Here is an 18,107-nt window from a genome sequence, read left to right on the forward strand (position 1 = left end):
CTGGGTAACGCGAAGACACCCAGCTCACAATTTGTTTTTCGCATTAGTCAATTATACGAAATGTATTTATTGGTTTTTATTGCATTGTCTCTAATTTCTTACGTTAGCGTAACTATTGTCGTATGCAAGAACACCACGGTTTGTTTAGTTAGTTGTATTTCAAGGGATTTTTTCATTCATGTTTATGCGTGAGAAATAAACGGGTAATCCAAACTAAAGAACGATTTTTTAAGTGAGCTGTTATGAACTGAGTTAGCCCCCACCGCCAAGGTAAATAAAATAAGACAAAAAAAAAATGAACTAAACTTCCCAATCATAATGAGGATCTTCTGTAACGTTCTCCTTACATTTAACCTCCACATGACGTTATATCAGAGGTTGTCCACTTTTTCAATTGACACCGACTATTTCAGAAGTTGTATACATTTTCATTCTTTATCTTATACCTTAGTAGCACACAGTCGGGAAAATGGCGTTTTTGGTTGAAAAAAAAAAAAAATGTAAGGAACACTTTATATAAAATGGATTTTCAATTGTTGATGTTAGTCTGTCATATACAAAAGTGGTAGAGTTTTCTCCCTTCCGGAAACAGTTTTTACTCAATGTAGTTATAGCAACGATCCCGTTTAAATCTCTAGAGCATAACATTCTGAATCTCCGTCCTTTGAGCACTTTTATGTCGGAGTAAACTGAACCAAGCTAGGTCTGGGAAGCAAGAAAATGCACGACTGCAGTGCTATGCTATATGTTGTATTCACACACCATCGCTGTAATGGCCGAAACGTTCGTATTCCTCGCAAGTATCACTCTGTTTTACGATCTTATCAATTTTGCGTGTGAGAAAAGCGTTTTTTTTCCTGGAGGTTCTAATGCAATTGAGTTATTGATAAAAGTTCTTAATCCTGTTTCATGATTTTGTTAAACAACTTCTACATTCCTACTATTTTCCTTGTTTAATGCAGGTGAAATCCAGTAACAAGAAAGCAGTGTTTTCGATTTCTCAGAGACGATGAAGGAAAAGATGCAATTATTTTACCTTGGCTGCGTGCCCTTGAACAGTCCAGTTAGAAACAGGATGTATACCGGTGAGTTTCGTGTCGTGTAATGCCATTGGCCGTAAACCATATCGTTAAGAAAACTATGAGTGTAAGACATCACACCACGATTTTTAGTTTTACTGCTCTTGATGCATTCTCGCCAGTTACATCATACGACCTATTTTGTAGGCTCTGTTCAAACTTCTTCATGCACACGGGTTTATCAGAGATCTCCCGAATATCGCCACTGCGTTATTATTTTAAATGATCACAGAAATGGCTATAATCTGTTACATCAGAAGATTTTCTTTCTTCGTGGTCGATTTTTGTTATTTATTTTGAAAAATAATCGCATTATAACTATACTATTTTATACTATGTTATTATTTTTCAACGACAGTTCTACCTGTAAACTTAATTTTATCACTGCTGTTCGTGGAATAAATGTTAGGATAAATGCTAGAGACAACACGTTGGCCTTTTCAGTACATTTTAGGACTGCAGTGAAGAAGAAGGCCGGCCGTCTAACATGGGACAATGAAAATAACCGACACCACATCCGCAGTCTCGGAAAATTTTGGCTGCCGACTCCAAACATAGTAGGCACTGTTTGCTCCTTCATTTAGAAAATTTAAGCCGAAACGAAAAGACTTCTCAAGCAATCTGGTGAGATTTTACTTTAAATCCGGTGAAGCTATTGTCCACGATCAAGATTCTTGACCGCGACACTTTAAACCTGTGCACAGCGCGTGTAGTGACCATTTGTCAACTACCTGAAATCGAAGATTAACAGTGTGGCCATTTGTTTTCCCTCGAAAAGTCAATAACCAACAAGAGCAGTATTTATCATTTAGCTTTCTAGTTTACTTTAAAGAATCTGTTGATTCACAATCGCGTGCGTCCGTAACCGAATTATTTCATAACACACCAATTAAACACCAGAGTTATTTTCATAAATGTGACAGTCTTTAACACGAATTGTAAGTTCATTTGTGAAAAGAATAATAACTCTGGCGTTTAAAAGAGATATATAAGGTTGCTTTTGGGGACCAATTAAGCAATGAACAGGAGTCTCCATTTGCTATTCCAATCGCCAACCAATATCGGCCCATCTTGTGCCTACTTTCACGTCTAACTTACATCACATCCGTGATCCCCCAAGCACCTGATATTCTTTTTCATTCAAAACTCTTCTTTCCTGCTCAACTCCTTACACTTTAGAAATCCCAAACCCGCCCGACTTTAAGAATATTTTTGCCAGATTTGGGTTGGGGCACCAAAATCTCCCTGAGAATGCATGCAGAAGAGGACAGTCTACGTAACAAATAATTTCTCTTTCACTCACAAAAACTTCCTTCAATCGCTTTTTTCATAGTCATGAGAAATGACTATGAAAAAAGTTCCCGCAGTCATGAAATTTCATTTGATTCTGTTTAACATGATGAAGGAACAGCCATCCATAATTTTTCTAAAGACTCCGACCTTCAGTTGTTCAAGAAACACATCACCAGATTCCTCCTCTATTTTTTTTTTTTTTAACCAATTACTCTGCAGAGCTTCGTGGGCAGTACAGCATTGTAATAAGTTAATGATTACTAAATAACTTAAGGAATTCACAACGTATACTGGAATATAAATTAAAATAAACTTCCAATATTTCGGCAACGAGAATTGTAATAAGTTCTAACAATTCTACTCTTGGTCTAGAGCTTCTGCTGTTCAAATTCTTCTCATTGAGGGTATAATTATATTAACTAGTCTAGTTTTTGCAGAGAAAGACAATCTTCCCAGTTTGCATTCCTCTGGTTTTCTTTCAGGAAGGAATCTCCTCCTTCAAAAAAGCAGCAAATTCAAAAGAGACTGCAAAGATTTGCAGTCTTCTATAGTTCGCTGTGGTTTCTGGACCCACCATGCTAGCAAAATTACCACCTTTGTTTTCTACTTTTCAAAGGCATGGAATTGCAGAAAGTCGCCAAAAAAGCCACACAAAGCATTTGGACTGGTTCTTGTGAGAAAAGCTATTTTCATTATTTTAACTTCTACAAGCTGGCATGTTTCCTTATTCTGTGAATATTGCCGTCTACATACTTGAGAAACCATCAGCTGTTCACACTTTTCATTGGGATACACTTAATTGACTAAAACTGCAATCAATACAGAAACCAAGCCTGCAAATATGCAGTTGTCCAGATTTCTAAGAATAAAATGTGAAGCGTCATACCTTGAACTCGTAAAAGCCGTTGTCTATTTGAAACTTTTTTTTGGGGGGGGGGGAGTGACAAAAGTTACATTTTATGATGCAATATCCAGTTATAGTTCGCCCACCGTTTGTAGATCTCTCCTTGGCATTTTGCCAAGAATAGTCGATTCATGCTGATGGATGTACGAATTGGTTGCCAACATGCGAAATCACGTGTTTTCTTGTCTGTCGCTGTGTCGCTTTTTTGCATTATTTTTTTATTAATTTGTATGATGGATCCAGTACAGTCAACAAGTTCTGTTGTTGTTTAACAACAGAACTTGTTGACTGTAGTTTCAGTAGCTCTTGCAAAAGAATACTGAAAAATGTGCTGACATTCTGCGAAAAAGAATCGTCTCCTTGTTCCCCTTTCTTAAGTCATAAAACGTGCAAGTGCAATTGCGTGCGTATCGGGGTCGACTGTTAAAAGAATTCGTAGGGAATCAAAAGGTGAAGGTTAGCCAAAAGTTAAATCTCCAAAAAAAAAAAAAAAAAAAAGCGCCAGAGTAAAGAAAACCATCGAAACCGTAGCTTTGAATGATTTTGATGTAGACGTTATAAGGAGGATTATTCACGAATTTTACGTGGTCGAGAAAAGAGTGCCAACTGTTCCGAAATTGATTCCTATGCTTAAAGAAAAAATTAATTTTCCTTGGAAAAGAGAAACTTTAAGGAAAATACTTAATGAAATCGGATTTTGTTTTAAAAAGTCCCAGAATAAAAGGAAACTTATCATGGAGCGAAGTGACATTGTTTTATCTAGAACGCAGTATTTGAGAGCAATACGCTGTTTCAGGGAGGAGAAAAGATCGATTGTGTATCTAGGTGAAACTTGGATTGATAGCAATTTAACTGATGGAAAATGTTGGCAGTCTAAAGAAGAATGTGGAGTGCTACAAACCGGAAATGCCTCGCGGCGCATAATAATTTTGTGTGGTGGAGAAATAGGTTTTTTTACCGAATTCAAACTTACTATACAAAGCCAATTACCATAGGCAAATGAATTCTACGATCTTTGAAAAGTGGGCAGAAGAAAAACTGATTCCAAACCTTCCTAAAAATGCTGTTGTTATAATTGATAACGCTTCATATCACTTTGATATGAAGTTCAATTTGGATCTTCATATCAAAGTTCCAAATTGGTCTAATAACAAGCAAGTTCTTATGAAGTGGCTCTCTGCAAATAACATTTCTCATTCCCCAGATATGCGAAAAATTGAATTGCTTAATTTCGTCAAAAGAAACTCGCCCACAACTAACTATTTAAATTCGACACGATGCTCAAAGAGCATGGATTCCTAGCTTTGAGGCTACCACCATATCATTGTGATATTAATGCTATCGAGTATGTTTGGGCAGAACTGAAAAATTTCATTCGTCATCGCAACGTAACTGGGGATATTGATATGTCGAAACTTTTTAAGCTTTCAGAACAGGCGATTGAAAGTATTACAGTTCAGAACTGGGGAAAATATTGCTCTCATGTCCCCTCATTGGAAAATATGTATTGGGACGGAGACGGAATTATCGAAGAATTATGAGAACCTTTGGTGATCAGTTTAAGTGAAAGTGATGGCGATTCGGACACCGATTCAGATGAAGATTAAAAGGATTTGATAATGGTATTTTTTTCCAACCTTTTTTTACATGGGTTTGTTAAAAGAGTCAAAAGAAGTTATAAATAATTAATCGGTTTAGGACATTAAAGTGTCTCAATTCTCTCAACTGTAAGTTTAGAATATCTAAGTTCATTTGAAAAAAAATTCTGTTTTTCATTCTAATTATTTTTATTTTATAGAAAACTTAGTTAAATTTTTGTTTTATGCTTTTAATTTTGTTAATACTCTACGTACATTTTTCCAATTGTTATACAAGCAAAACAGTTACACTTTAAAAACTACGATGTTCGTAAAAGAAAAACTAAATTTTCCGACCTGTAATAATAAACAAACACATCCCAGAAGACAGACTGATTACCCTATTATCAGAATGAATGGATTCTCCTTTTTCTGACATGCGCAGAAGTGTCGAGGGACCTCTAATCGGTGGGCGAACTATAGCATTCCAACTGCTGTAAGGTTTGTTTAATTTTATTATGTGATGTATGAAAAATCACGTGAAACTGAAAATGCCCAACAGAGCATTCACGTTGAAGCTTTGTACTATGGCACCAGCTAACTGGATCAACTGTTAACTTCGAACTGTTTGGCCATGATGGAGATGCAGTTCAGATGCCACATGCATGGTTTCACGAAACATATACAGTAACAACACTGCCGTGCACCTTCGCCAAGAGTTTCTAAAAGATTGCCATCAATAAGGAGGTGCAACAATGATTTTTAGAACAGAAATGGTTTACGCTGTGTTAAACAGCCAGATCGGAATAAAACGGGGAGCACGCACAAGCATCGTTTGTCTGCACACCACAAAATCAGCAGTGCATGTTGGCAGAGTACTGAATGCTGTGCTGATCATTCTACACACGTCAGCATACAAATTCCAGCTTTGAGGATTAGCAATGACAGTCACTCTAACATAGCATTCTCTAATGAAAGATTGTGGACGAAGATGGTGCCTTGCTTGATCACTTCCATGTTTCATCAGTGGTACAGTCATCATACACGAGGATTGGAGGAAGCATTGAACTAGTTGACAGCATTATTCAGAAGATGTATGCCATACATGTTTGCTTTTCTTCTTTGCGGAGATGGTTGTCACATCTTCAGTGCACCTAGATACTCCAAAGACTTCATTGGAATCTTACAAGGTAAGCAGGAAGGGGACCTATTTCACTAAGCGTGTGCTTTATGGAGTTTCTACATCAAACACGTGGCTTCCTACTTCAACTAGTGATTCATATATTAATAAATTTGGAGAGTTGAACCATGAATAACAGTACATTGCACTAATTTGAGTTTTTATCTCTTCAGACATGGTAGGTGGTTTCATGTTCTGAAATGTAATTTACAGCACTCTTAGGGCTTGTCTCTTAATTAAACGTGAAAGTAAAATCAGACTTGTAATTGTTAGCTATTCATTTTTCTGGAACACCACATACCACTTCTGGAAAGATGAGTAATATTTTTCATATTTTAGTTGATAATATTAGGTTAACTTATTGTAGTTTTTGTTTTAAACAAGTGCGTGATTAAATGAGTTAGTTATTCACTTTGTAAGTAAACCTTGTATTTTTTTGTGCACGTACGATATTGTCGGTATGGCGCCAGTGCATGGGTAGAACAGTGGCGGCAAAGACGTCTGGTGATTTGAATTGGCGCAATTTTGTGCAGTGCAAATTAAAGTAAATCAAAAATTGAAACTGGAGAGAACGTATTAAATGCTTAAAAAATTGAGTGCCAATTAGGTCAAGAGAACGGAACAAATGTCAGTAAAGTGGACAGTATCGACAATGGGATTGAAAATGTCGGAATTAATGTTGAATGTGTGGCAGTGGAATTACAGATCAACAAAATGGATACAAATAAAGAAATAGTGCGCTTGAATGATATGCTTCATAGGACAAAGCATGAAATTGAAAAGTTGCAGAAGTGACAAGAGATTAGCGGGGGGGGGGGTCTGAAGTAATAATAATAATAATAATATAGAGAGCAAACGAGAAAATTATGTACAGGGACTCAATGATCATGGGAATACTTAATAAAAGTGTAAAAAATCATGTTTCCCTGATGCAAAAAGGAAAGGCAAAAGAACTAATCATTAAAGAGAGACCTCCAGGGGAGGCGCATTCAACGGCAATCCATTCCAATGCACCATTCTATGCGAGAAAAATCCAGATCTCATCCTCAGCTTCCAAGGATGCCCTTTTGTCCTTTCCCCACCCTCCATAAATTGAAAAATTTCACCAGTTGAAATCCTGTATGACCCTTTCAGAAGTTTGTAAGTCTCAATTATATCACCCCTCTTTCACTTGTCTGAAGTCTACAAATCTAAATCTGTCTTCATAATCAGTATTCCACAATTCTTATATCATTTTTTACACTTTCTCTCCACTATCTCAACGATATTTATAATAAATATAAATTATTTTATTTAGAAAATAAATCAAGTAAATATTAAGATTAAAAATGCTCTTGAAAATATTATTAATGATTTGCTTAGTTAGCTGCAAAAAAATCCAAATCCTAATATTTCTGTTTAATTTTGACAACATTTCAAATTAAATAGAGATTTGATTTTTGCATATAAAAAAAAAACATTTCAACATACTCAGTTCTTAAGCACCCTTGGACTATAGCCCAATAGATAAGGAGGCCCTGATTGCAATTATATTTTAAGTTGTATTTGCAATCTTTGCTACATGGCCCCTGAACTTCAACTTCCTATCTATCAACACTCCAAGATCCCTAGCATGATCAGTTTCTTCTAATCCCACCAATATAATACATTAAATATCTAATCATGCCAAAGTGCATGACTTTATGTTTACTGACATTAAACTAACCTCCATTTTCCCATACCTGCATTAGCAGCCTATTGAAATCATTCTGCAAGTACTGCATATCGGCTGGATTCCTGATTACCCTACCTATCTTTGCATCATCAGCAAATATCTGTATGTCACTTGTCAGATCTTTCCCAATGTAATTAATCTACAGATTGAATAACAGTAGATCAAGGACTGATCCTTGTGGTATGCAACTAGTTACCTTAAGTTTTGCAGACTCACATCCTCAGTATACAACTTTTTGATATCTGTCTGTCAGCCATCCTCTTATCCATGCTAATATTTTATAATCCAAACCCATATTCTCCAATTTATGGAACAGTCTTCTTGCTGTATTCCATTCAAAGCCTTAACAAAATCCAAAAAGTATCACGTTATTATAGAATGTGAGCAAGTCGCTAAAAACATGACCTTCCCTTAGTAAACCCATGCTGTTCATTGCAAAGTAGAGATTCTCTGTCTACGCATTTCTAAATGAGAGCCCTAACCAACTTTTCCAAAATTCACCACCACTCCTGAGATACTGATTGGTCAATAGTTGGATACATCGGTCTTTCCGCCACCCTTGTGCAATGAGATTACCATACATTCTCTCCATTCCTGTGGAATCTTCCCTGTTGTGTGACTCATATTAAACAGCCTGGTCAAAGGAGTAGCTAGTTCAGCTGAACACGCTTTCAGCACCCATGCTATCCCATCAGTCCCTATTGCTGAATTCTTATTCAGTTTGTGCAACAGCTCTAATATCTCTAAATTGGAGGTATCAGGAATAATAATAATAATCTCCTCCTGATACACCCGAGTTTCTTCATCCAGTGAAGAAATAGCAGTGAGCCCAGTGCTGCATGCACCAGGTTGATAGCTTTTAGCAAAAGGGCACTCATTAGTTGAACAACCTCTGCTGCGTCTGTCACCCTCGCCCCATCTGTATTCAGAAGAGTTATTCTTTCTTTTACTTGCAGCATATTGATAGAATTCTTTGGGGTTATCTTAATCTTCAGAGCTAGTTTCTTTTCATACTCAGATAGCTCTCCATACAACAGTTCTGACTCTTCTGCTTATAATTTGCTTAATGGACATTATCATTAAGCACATGATATTCCTTCTACAGTATCCTTTTGTTATAACACTCTTGCTTGATAAGATTACACATCCATTTGACTCCTACCCTATTTATTCTTCGAATTTTCGGAACACATTCTGATATCGCATCATTTAAGTATTGTTTAAATGCTTCCCATCCGGCAACCAATACATTTGTGCTGAACTCAGTATACTCCTCGGTTGGTCAAAATTTCCTGTTTTGTGGTTCATCATGTAAACCCTTCCTGAATGGAACGTTCATAAACTTAGTCACTTCCCAAGTGAGTACTACCTGATCACTGTCACCAACTGGAGGCAGAAGAGTCGCTGCTTTAACTGAAACACCCTCTGACACGATAATCAAATTTAACACTCTTTGACCTTGAGTTCCTTCTGTCATATGCTGCTTGAGAAAGTTGTCATGCAGCAGCTCAATAAACTGGTTGCATTCTTCTCATGAGATTTTACTGCTACCCAATCAATAATTAAAGTCCCCTGTTATGATTACTCTTTTTGCACTCGTCTTTATTTAGCAATTCATTTCTTCATCACTCGCAACTGATCCATCAGGTCTGTAACAACACCCCACTCACTATATATTTGATCTTGTTAGATTCCACCTCACACCAGATTGCTTCAAGCTCACTGCCACATGAAACAGTTACTGATATTATAATCATAGGTCTCAACTTTAATAACTAGATTCAAGTTAACTGATATCATTAGCAGCATGTCCCCCTCCTCTTCTATCCTTCCTAAAAATACTGTACCCTTTACACTTGATACCAATTAGTATATCTGATTCTGATAGCCAGGTGTCACTAAATGCTTACAAGCTGAGGTCCCACCATATTCTATCTATCCCAATGGCTTTAACAGGCCTTTAAGGCCCACAACCTTCCAAGCATGCTTGGATTTCGTAACCAAAATACGAGGATAGAATGGTCACTCCTATGCCTCAAGGTATTCTTGGCTGTATCCCTATGTGTTCAAGGGGCCGGTTTGCCTGCTTGCGGGATGAAAAACACCAGATAAACTGGCGGAAAAAACCCTACTGCCCGCGCCCAAGACCGGCTAACTTGGCTATGGCTGAGGAAGATCCTTCAGCTCCTCACGTCTCCGACGGGAATCGAACCTAGGACACTCCTTCCCCAGGCATATGGTTGCGAAGCGCAAAGCCACTAGGCTAACCGCGCAGACGGTCCCACCATATTGACCAAGGTAACAAACTCTAACCCTTTGTTTCTGATGATCCTATCATTCGTCTACTGACATAATAAGCTACCTGTTCTTTTGTATGCTCTTGTCTGCATGAGAAAGACAACTGACTGATCTTTCTTCTTCTTCTTCTTCTCTAATGCCTTACATATGTAGACATCAAAGACATACGTTTGATGGGTCCACAAAACACAGTCGAAATCATTCTCTCCTCGTAATGTCCGACCACAGATGTGACACCCCTCAACACTTCTGTGCATGACAAAAGGTGAATCCATTCCAATAATAGGTTAACAATGCGTTTTGTGGGATGAGTGTGTATTATTATTTCTTTCTTCTTTCTTAATCCTCCTCTTCTACCTTTCACCGTGTCGAGGTTTCTTATTCTTGCAACTGTCTCGAGGATAAGGTTGTTGGCTCTATACCTTCTGGTGTGTCCTATGTCTGTAGATGCACGTGTTCACAGGGCTGGTTTGCTTGTTCTGGGGGCAAAAAACGCCCTACCTCCATATTTTTTCCAGCTAACTCACCTTTCGTCGAAAGAGACCAGATAAAGATTCCTCACATCACTGACAGGAATCGAACCCAGGTCTTTCCGACCAAAGGGCTTCGTCAATAACGACTGAGCTATGGAGGCTTGTGTTTATTATTATACGTCAGAAAATTTGCTTTTCTTTTATGAAAATTTTAGTTTTTAAAGTGGTAACTATTTTGCTTGTACAACAGTTGGAAAATTTTTCATATAAAGCACGTGATTTCGCGTGTTGGTGATAAATTTGTACATCACCTTATTCCTCTGACCCTTGAACATGAATCGACTCTTCTTGGCACTGTGCCAGCCAAGGTTCTCGTATCTGTGGTTGGACAGTAATAATTTCCATGATAATGTCCATTCTCATCATTAACAGTCATTCTTACACACACACATTCTCACCATTCCTTCCATTACGATTTAGTTTCCCTGACTAATGTCTTGGTTAACACAAATGATCTCAGAGGTGGGCAGCACTCTATGAAGGATGTTCTAAAGGAGTTAGAAGCAAAACTGAAGAGCAATACGTTAAAGATTGTAAGTCTCCTGGTAGACTATAATAGAGGTGAACTGAGGTGGTTGTTGGGTAGCAATTTAATCAATATGTAGGTTCTGCAGAAGGAATGATGTAGGATTTGTATAATGCTGATGGAGTGCATCTAAATGGTTTTGGTTGTTAGGTGTCTAGAGCGCTTTGTTTGCTGAATTGCAAATTCAAGAAAACTTAAGCATTTGGGGTGGAAGCAGGTGAGTTTGTGTGAAGGCACACGTAAGCTGAGTGAGGGTGAGAATGACCAAGTGCAGAATCTAGTCACTCACGCAAAAATATCGAATAGAGTAGTCAATTCAGGAAGTAAGGGTAATTGGGAGTCTAAAGGGATGCTTCAGTTTTCAGATACTAATGCCAGAAGTATCAGAAACAAGAAGGGGGGGGGGAGTTTTTGGTATTGGTTAGTGTAACCTTGCCAAAGATTATAGGCATTAGTGAGACTTGACTAACAGCAGATGATGTAGTTACAGGGATAGAATGTGAAGGATTTAGAATTTTCAGGGAAGATAGTATGGAAGGAGGGGGGTACTGTTGATGAAAGCAGATGAACTGCAGCCAAAAAGAATAGGAGATAAGTGTGTGTGTGTGTGGGGGGGGAATAGTTGTTTACTTGGAGCAGTCTGCTGTGAGATCAAGGCCAGTAAGGCAAAATATATAGTTGGCTGTTGCTATAGACCAGGGGGTTCCACAGGTGATCTGGAAGACATGCATCACCAAATCAGTAAAAGGAGTGCAGGTCGAGTGATTATTATGAGGGGACTTAACCTTAAAAAAAAAAAAAAATCAGCTAACGCCTTTTTTATTCCCATATATATAGGGAGTAGGCGAGGTTGTTTTAGCCCTATCTAACATTTGGAGACTGAGTGGGCAGTTCAATCTCCACTGGCAGCCAATCAGAGATAGCTGGCCCAAGGCTATCACTAATTAAGTGGCATGCAGTGAAGAGAGACGGCTCAACAAGTGCCGCCATCTCGTGGTCCCTAACACTCATATTTAATGTCTGAAATAATGTCGGTTCTACGGTCGATTTTCTTGGGTTTACAGGACCAAAAATCCCCTTGCCTGTGCCAGAGATCGACTAACTCGGGAACTGGTTGAAAAAAGGCTAGATTCGAAACCAAGGTTTTCCTTCGTGAGGTTAAGCGCCATGGTGTGCAAACACCACATCCACTGAGCGCTTGGGACTTTACCTATGGAGATATAAACTAGAAGGAAAAAAAAGACCACATGACAGGAAGGAAATGGAATTTATAGACCTACTGCGAGATAATTACTTGAGGCAGCATGTGATGGACATGGTCACTGGATCAGAAGAGCTATCCATAACCAAGATGGCCACATTGCCTCCTATTGGGGAAAGTGACTATCTGGAAATTGGAAGATCGCATAAAATGAGAAATATTCTATCAAGAAGGAGTATATGTGGAACTATGAGGCAGGTGATTATGACAAGCATAGGAAGAATTTTAAATGTGCCATGTCATAAAACACTGCAAGGGACAGATGTTATTAGTGCATGGGAGATAGTTAATGAGCATCGAAGGAAGCAACATTCAATTTTATACCTAAGTGAGGAGGGTTAATCAGGTAGGTGTTAGGTGGATGAATAATTTCATTAAGCATAAGCTGTGGAGGGTATATAAGGAGAAAAGTTACCAGCATGGTAAGCAAGGCAAAATCAGATTATGAGAAGAATCTAGCTGAGCAGGCCAAAGAAAATCATAAAGAGTTTGTTACATGACAAATAAGAGGAAGAATGACTATGGAAGACGAACCTTAATGAGTGATGATGGTGACAAGGTGACATAAGCAGATGAAATAGTTGAGTAACTGAGTGACCACTTTGCAAGGGTATATCATCCAAGCAAGGCTACTGCTGTAACATATGTGACAGAGACTGATGTGGGAAAAGAGGTGGAAGAATTAGAGGTTCTTAGGATATTGCAGAATCTCAATGTAAATGCAGCTTTGGGATTAGATGGGATATCAGCTCGGGGTTTCTGAATAGGCTCTAGTAGAGTTCTAAGGGAGTGGGGAAAGAAGGCAAAATAATTCCCTTGAATTAGGGTTCTAAGACTGCAGTAGCAAATTGTAGACCAATCAGTATCTCAGGTATGGTGGTAAAGGTACTGGAAAAATTGGTCAAAAAGAGAATTCAGGAATGGGGGGGGGGGGGGGGGGAATATGATACTGTATGAGAAGCAACATAGCTTTGTGAAGGGTTGGTCATGCCTTAATAATTTACTAACTTTTTATAATAGAGTAACAGCTGAAGGAAATGGCTATATGATGATTCTGCTGGATTTTGCAAAGGAATTTGACAGAATACCACGTGAAACTTTTACACAAATTAGAACAAATGGAGATGGATATGGCACTGGTTATGTGGATAAGAGGATGGCTGCTGGACAGATATCAAAAAGTGGTATATGAAGTGCGGAATCAAGGTGAAAACAGGTGACTAGTGGTGTGCTGCAGAGTTTAGTGCTAGGACCATTACTGTTTAATTTTACATGATATAGGAAATAACCTGAAGGGAAATATTCAGTTGTTTGCTGATGATGCAAAATTAGGTAGAGTAATAGTTAATCAAGGTGATGTGGAGAGCTTTCAGGACAATTTAAATAGGCTGTCAGTTTTGGCAAAAGATAATGGGTGTCAATTTAATATGGAGAAATGTAAAGTTATGCATTTTGGAATAAATAGATTCAGGGGCAAATTCTCCATGCTTGTTATGCTTGCTGCTCAAGCTCATTAATCGAGAAAGAAGTAATATTTATTTGTTAATAAATGCATGCATTTATTAAGCATTCCATTTAGGCTTTTATTTTTGTAGACAGAAAACGTCTTAAGCTTGCATGGCAATAATTGAGCTTTGCGTTGTGTATCGAAGGCCGATGCTTGCTCGCCTAGTCAAAGCTACCTTGGCTTGCTCAGTTGTAGGAGCTTCCAAGTCCTCGCAGCAGCACTGTGATTTCATGCGCGCGCATAGCCATTTCACGTCGTCTCACTCTGTTGCTTAAACACAGGCCACATGCAGTCAACGTAGCTCTAACGAGTGAGCTTCAGCCAGCCTTTACAAGTGTGCATGTTTCTTGGGAAAATTAAGTTACAACCAACTTTTTATGACGATGTTATTGACCAGTTCATAAAGAAGAACCGTAGGGTAGAATTTGTATTCAAGTAGCTAAATTGAAAAAGATAGATTATCATTTGTATGATTAAATGTACACATTTCTAAATATATAGTTTTTAAATGGTTAATAATTCATTATTCCGCTAATCAGACTTCAATCACACCTCTCACTCCCTGAATGATAACAAGAGCGTGAATTTCAACACCAGCATTCGCCCCTGAATAGATTACAAGCTGTGTGTACCACACTGATGGCACTATACTCCAGGAAACAGATGAAGTTAGAGATTTGGGGGGGGGGGGGTAGACAGAGTTGGGAAAATTATGAGCTACTTAAGTTTAGAGGACATATTATGGAGGTTACTAAAGTAGCTCATAAGAGCTACTTTAGTAACTATTCCAGAGACCCACTCACCAAGTGGGTCTCTGGGATAGATTGAGGGCATGTGGATTACAGAAGTTGGTTGACAGGATATGATAGAAACATTGAAGTTACTCAAAAGGTTTTATAGTATTGGTGCAGGAGAAATATTCCAGCACTTGGCTAGATGGACCAGACAAGAGGTCATCCCTATAAGTTGAATAAAGGTGTGGTTATTAGGGGTGTGAGGAGTGGATTTTTTGCTTGGAGAGTTGTGAGTAGAACAGGTTGCCAGTCAGTTTTGAGTGCTTTGTCTGTTAATGGGTTCAAGGAGAGGTAGGATAGATTGTGTGGATAGTTTGGGTCTCCTGCAATGAGTCTTCAGACTCTTTAGAGGTGGCAGTACAATAATAATAAATTGTTTTATATATTTTTTTATTCTTTGTTCTGGCTGGGTACATTTACTTGATATTCTTTTCCTTAAAAAGTCCTGTCTTTCTTCATTTATTTATTTACTTTTCTGACTGTATATTATAATAAATATACTAGAGGTCCAATGAATGAGATTGTATTCCCATTTTCATGAACTCCATAGACATTATATGCATTTTTGACAAATTCCATGATTTTATCAACCGTTTTTGCTGCTACAAATGGAATGAAATGCATTTGAGATGTTCATCATCTCCCTGATCACGTAATGCATACATGAAAATTAAACACACAGAATAAAGTAGATGTGCTCAAACACTACTCAGATTGATTTTTACATTCTCATTAAATTTAAGATATTTCTTAATATGTCAACTCCTCATGTAGATTTCCCTTGCTGTTTTCAGTTTAATGGGTTTGTCTTCTGCCATAGGAATAAATGTGTTGCAACTTGGTGTGGTATTGTTATGTCATTTTTGATTTGTGGAGCCGTATATAGGGAAAATAGTCATTATGCTGGCAGGCATATTGATGGTGTGAGCAGTTCAAACATGATCAAACAGTGTGAATGATGTAAGGTCAGGCCAGATTCTCACACTACAAGTAAAGTTGACATGCTTTTCAACAACCTGAATCATTTTGGCTGAACTTTCTTGCCACCATCCACTTGTTGAATTGGAAGTACTGTACTTCTGCTTCATGGCAATGCCTGACAGATTAATGGGCACTGTCACAAACACATTAACTGACAATTTGGATATAATAGCCACAATACAATCATCTGTTCAAAAATGAAAATGTTAAGTATAAAATGAGCAGCTAACTAATGACATATTCTTAAAGGAAGATATATCATTAAATAAATACTTCTGCCTTGGTATCTCCACATCTGGGCCTGGCTCCCACTGACGAGACCTCAATAAAGGTCAAAACCTGTCTGGGTAGTGGCCCTTCCCTTAATGCATAACATTATACATATCTGCAAGGAGATGTGTTTTGCATTATGGGAGATACTGAGATAGGAGTGTTGATAGCTTGGTCTACCTTTGCTCTGAGTTGCACTACCTTTCCTCTGCCCTGAAGATATTTTCAGGTGCAAACTTTGTTTGCTCACACTTGGATAAAGGATTAAACTAAATTTATTATAGTCTAACCAAGTGCAAAATAAACTTTCAACTATAAACAACAAATTTCACAATAACCACAGTAATTAACTTTAATGAAATGAAAGTACAGTTATTTTGTGCTGAAAATCACAGTACGTCATCAGTGCTTAGAAACGGAAATACAAGGTAGATACAACAATTGGTGGATTGCCAGTTAAAAAATGTTTCTGCGTGTTAGAAATTAATATCAATAAATAATATTATTAAAACTATTTTTGATAGTTACATAAAATGAGAATCTCCCAAACTTCTGGGAGAGAGAGAGACAATTGTTCCGATACAGATTTGGCCGATGTATAAGGGCTTCGCAACCTTCTTTGAAAAGGTGTTCATATTTAAAACTGCTTCTATGGAGAAGTCAAGCTTAATCCCACGAGATACTGTGTTTAGTATCAATACTATGTTGTGCCAGACCAAACTTTTGAGGTTTCATGTATTCAATATAATATTGATGTTCATTAATCCTTTTTTCCACAGAACAGCTTGTCTGCCCAAAGTATGTCAGATTGCATTCACAGGGTATGTGGTAAACATCAGATAATGATAGAGGTGACAATTTGTCTTTTGTAGATGGCAAAAATATGTGGGGATAAGGTGATACTTAATCAAAATTCTACCAATCGGTTCAGAGATACCAGAAATATAAGGAATTGAAACCCTACAGTCTGTTGAAGAATATAGGAGTCAATTATCTGCTGGATTTGATTAGGGTTGTAACCATTCAATTCCATTAAAGTTTTGATAGTGAGAAGTTCTTGTTGTAAGCTTGAGGGAGAGGAGCAGACTTTTGATGAATATATCTGCTGGTAATGGTAGGTTTTCGATAAACACTGGTTGATAAATTACCAGAGGCTGTGCAAGTAAGAGGGATGTCCTAGAATGGTAAACTCCAGCCTTTTATTATTTTTATGGAGACAAACTGTTATTCCAGTAACAACTGAAACCAAGTTCTTAGGACTTGTCTTTGACAGAAAATGTACGTATCTTGCACACCTTAGTCGTCATTCATCAACTAAGAAAAAAGTGCAAGAGCATTGAATATCCTTCGAACTCTATCCTCTATTGAATGGGAGTGCATATTGATCTTCGTTGCTTCGTCTTTATCGTGCACTTATATGTTCAAGTCTGTGGTTCTGGAAGGCAGCATAACCTGCACTGGTTGGATCCCAACCATCATTAGGGTATATGGATAGCTACTAGTGCCTTTTGCACATCACCTACTCAGAGTCTTTATGCTGAAGCAAATGAACTGGCTGTATTGCTTAAATGGAAACAGTTGTCACAAAGTCTCTTCCAGAGTATCCTATATGGACTAGTCTCTTTTCTCTGCATTGGGAAGTTCAATATCACACACATCAGACTGCCAACTATGCAAGCTGTTGGCATGAATGTTGCCTACACCAAACATAATAGCATGGCAAGGTTTTCACTCCATCCTGCAACCTCTCACTTTGTCAACTACAGAAGTCTCATATTCCATCATCTGTCTACCAGAAATTGTTTAATGCACACAAAGCAGTTCATTCCAGTTTCTTTCTCATCTATACTAATGGTTCAAGAACTGATACATGTGGTGCTGTGTTTCCTGACATTACGATCTCCAACTGGATCATCCCACCTGATTGCAGTAATTACACAGCAGCAGAGTTGCATGCCATTCAGCTTGCACTTGTGCATATAAAAGAAAACTGCTACCAGAATGTGTAATTTATACAGGCTATCTCATCTCCTGTGTATAATCCACATCCCATGTTTCACCTCTTATATAAAATGAAGACCCTTAAGTTTGATGTTCAGTTGTGCTGGATTCCTGGCCACATTAGAATTAAGGGAAATGAGACTGCAAATGCGGCTGCTAGATCAGCTCATACTTTTTCCATGTACTGTT

At 37.9% G+C, this 18,107-nt stretch overlaps 1 long non-coding RNA gene across 1 annotated transcript in view; it reads left to right on the forward strand.

Moving 5' to 3' along the window:
* The window catches only part of LOC150102856 (uncharacterized), a 75,574-nt gene that overhangs the window by 19,594 nt on the left and 37,873 nt on the right, over positions 1-18,107 (forward strand). Inside the window, exon 2 of the long non-coding RNA XR_016548869.1 lies at positions 963-1,085. This is a non-coding gene — a long non-coding RNA (uncharacterized LOC150102856). The remainder of the gene's footprint in view (positions 1-962; positions 1,086-18,107) is intronic.

This window comes from Typopeltis vanoorti, chromosome 9 (assembly GCF_054136105.1).
Source record: "Typopeltis vanoorti isolate ZY-2024b chromosome 9, IOZ_Tvanoo_1.0, whole genome shotgun sequence".
NCBI lineage: Eukaryota > Metazoa > Arthropoda > Arachnida > Uropygi > Thelyphonidae > Typopeltis > Typopeltis vanoorti.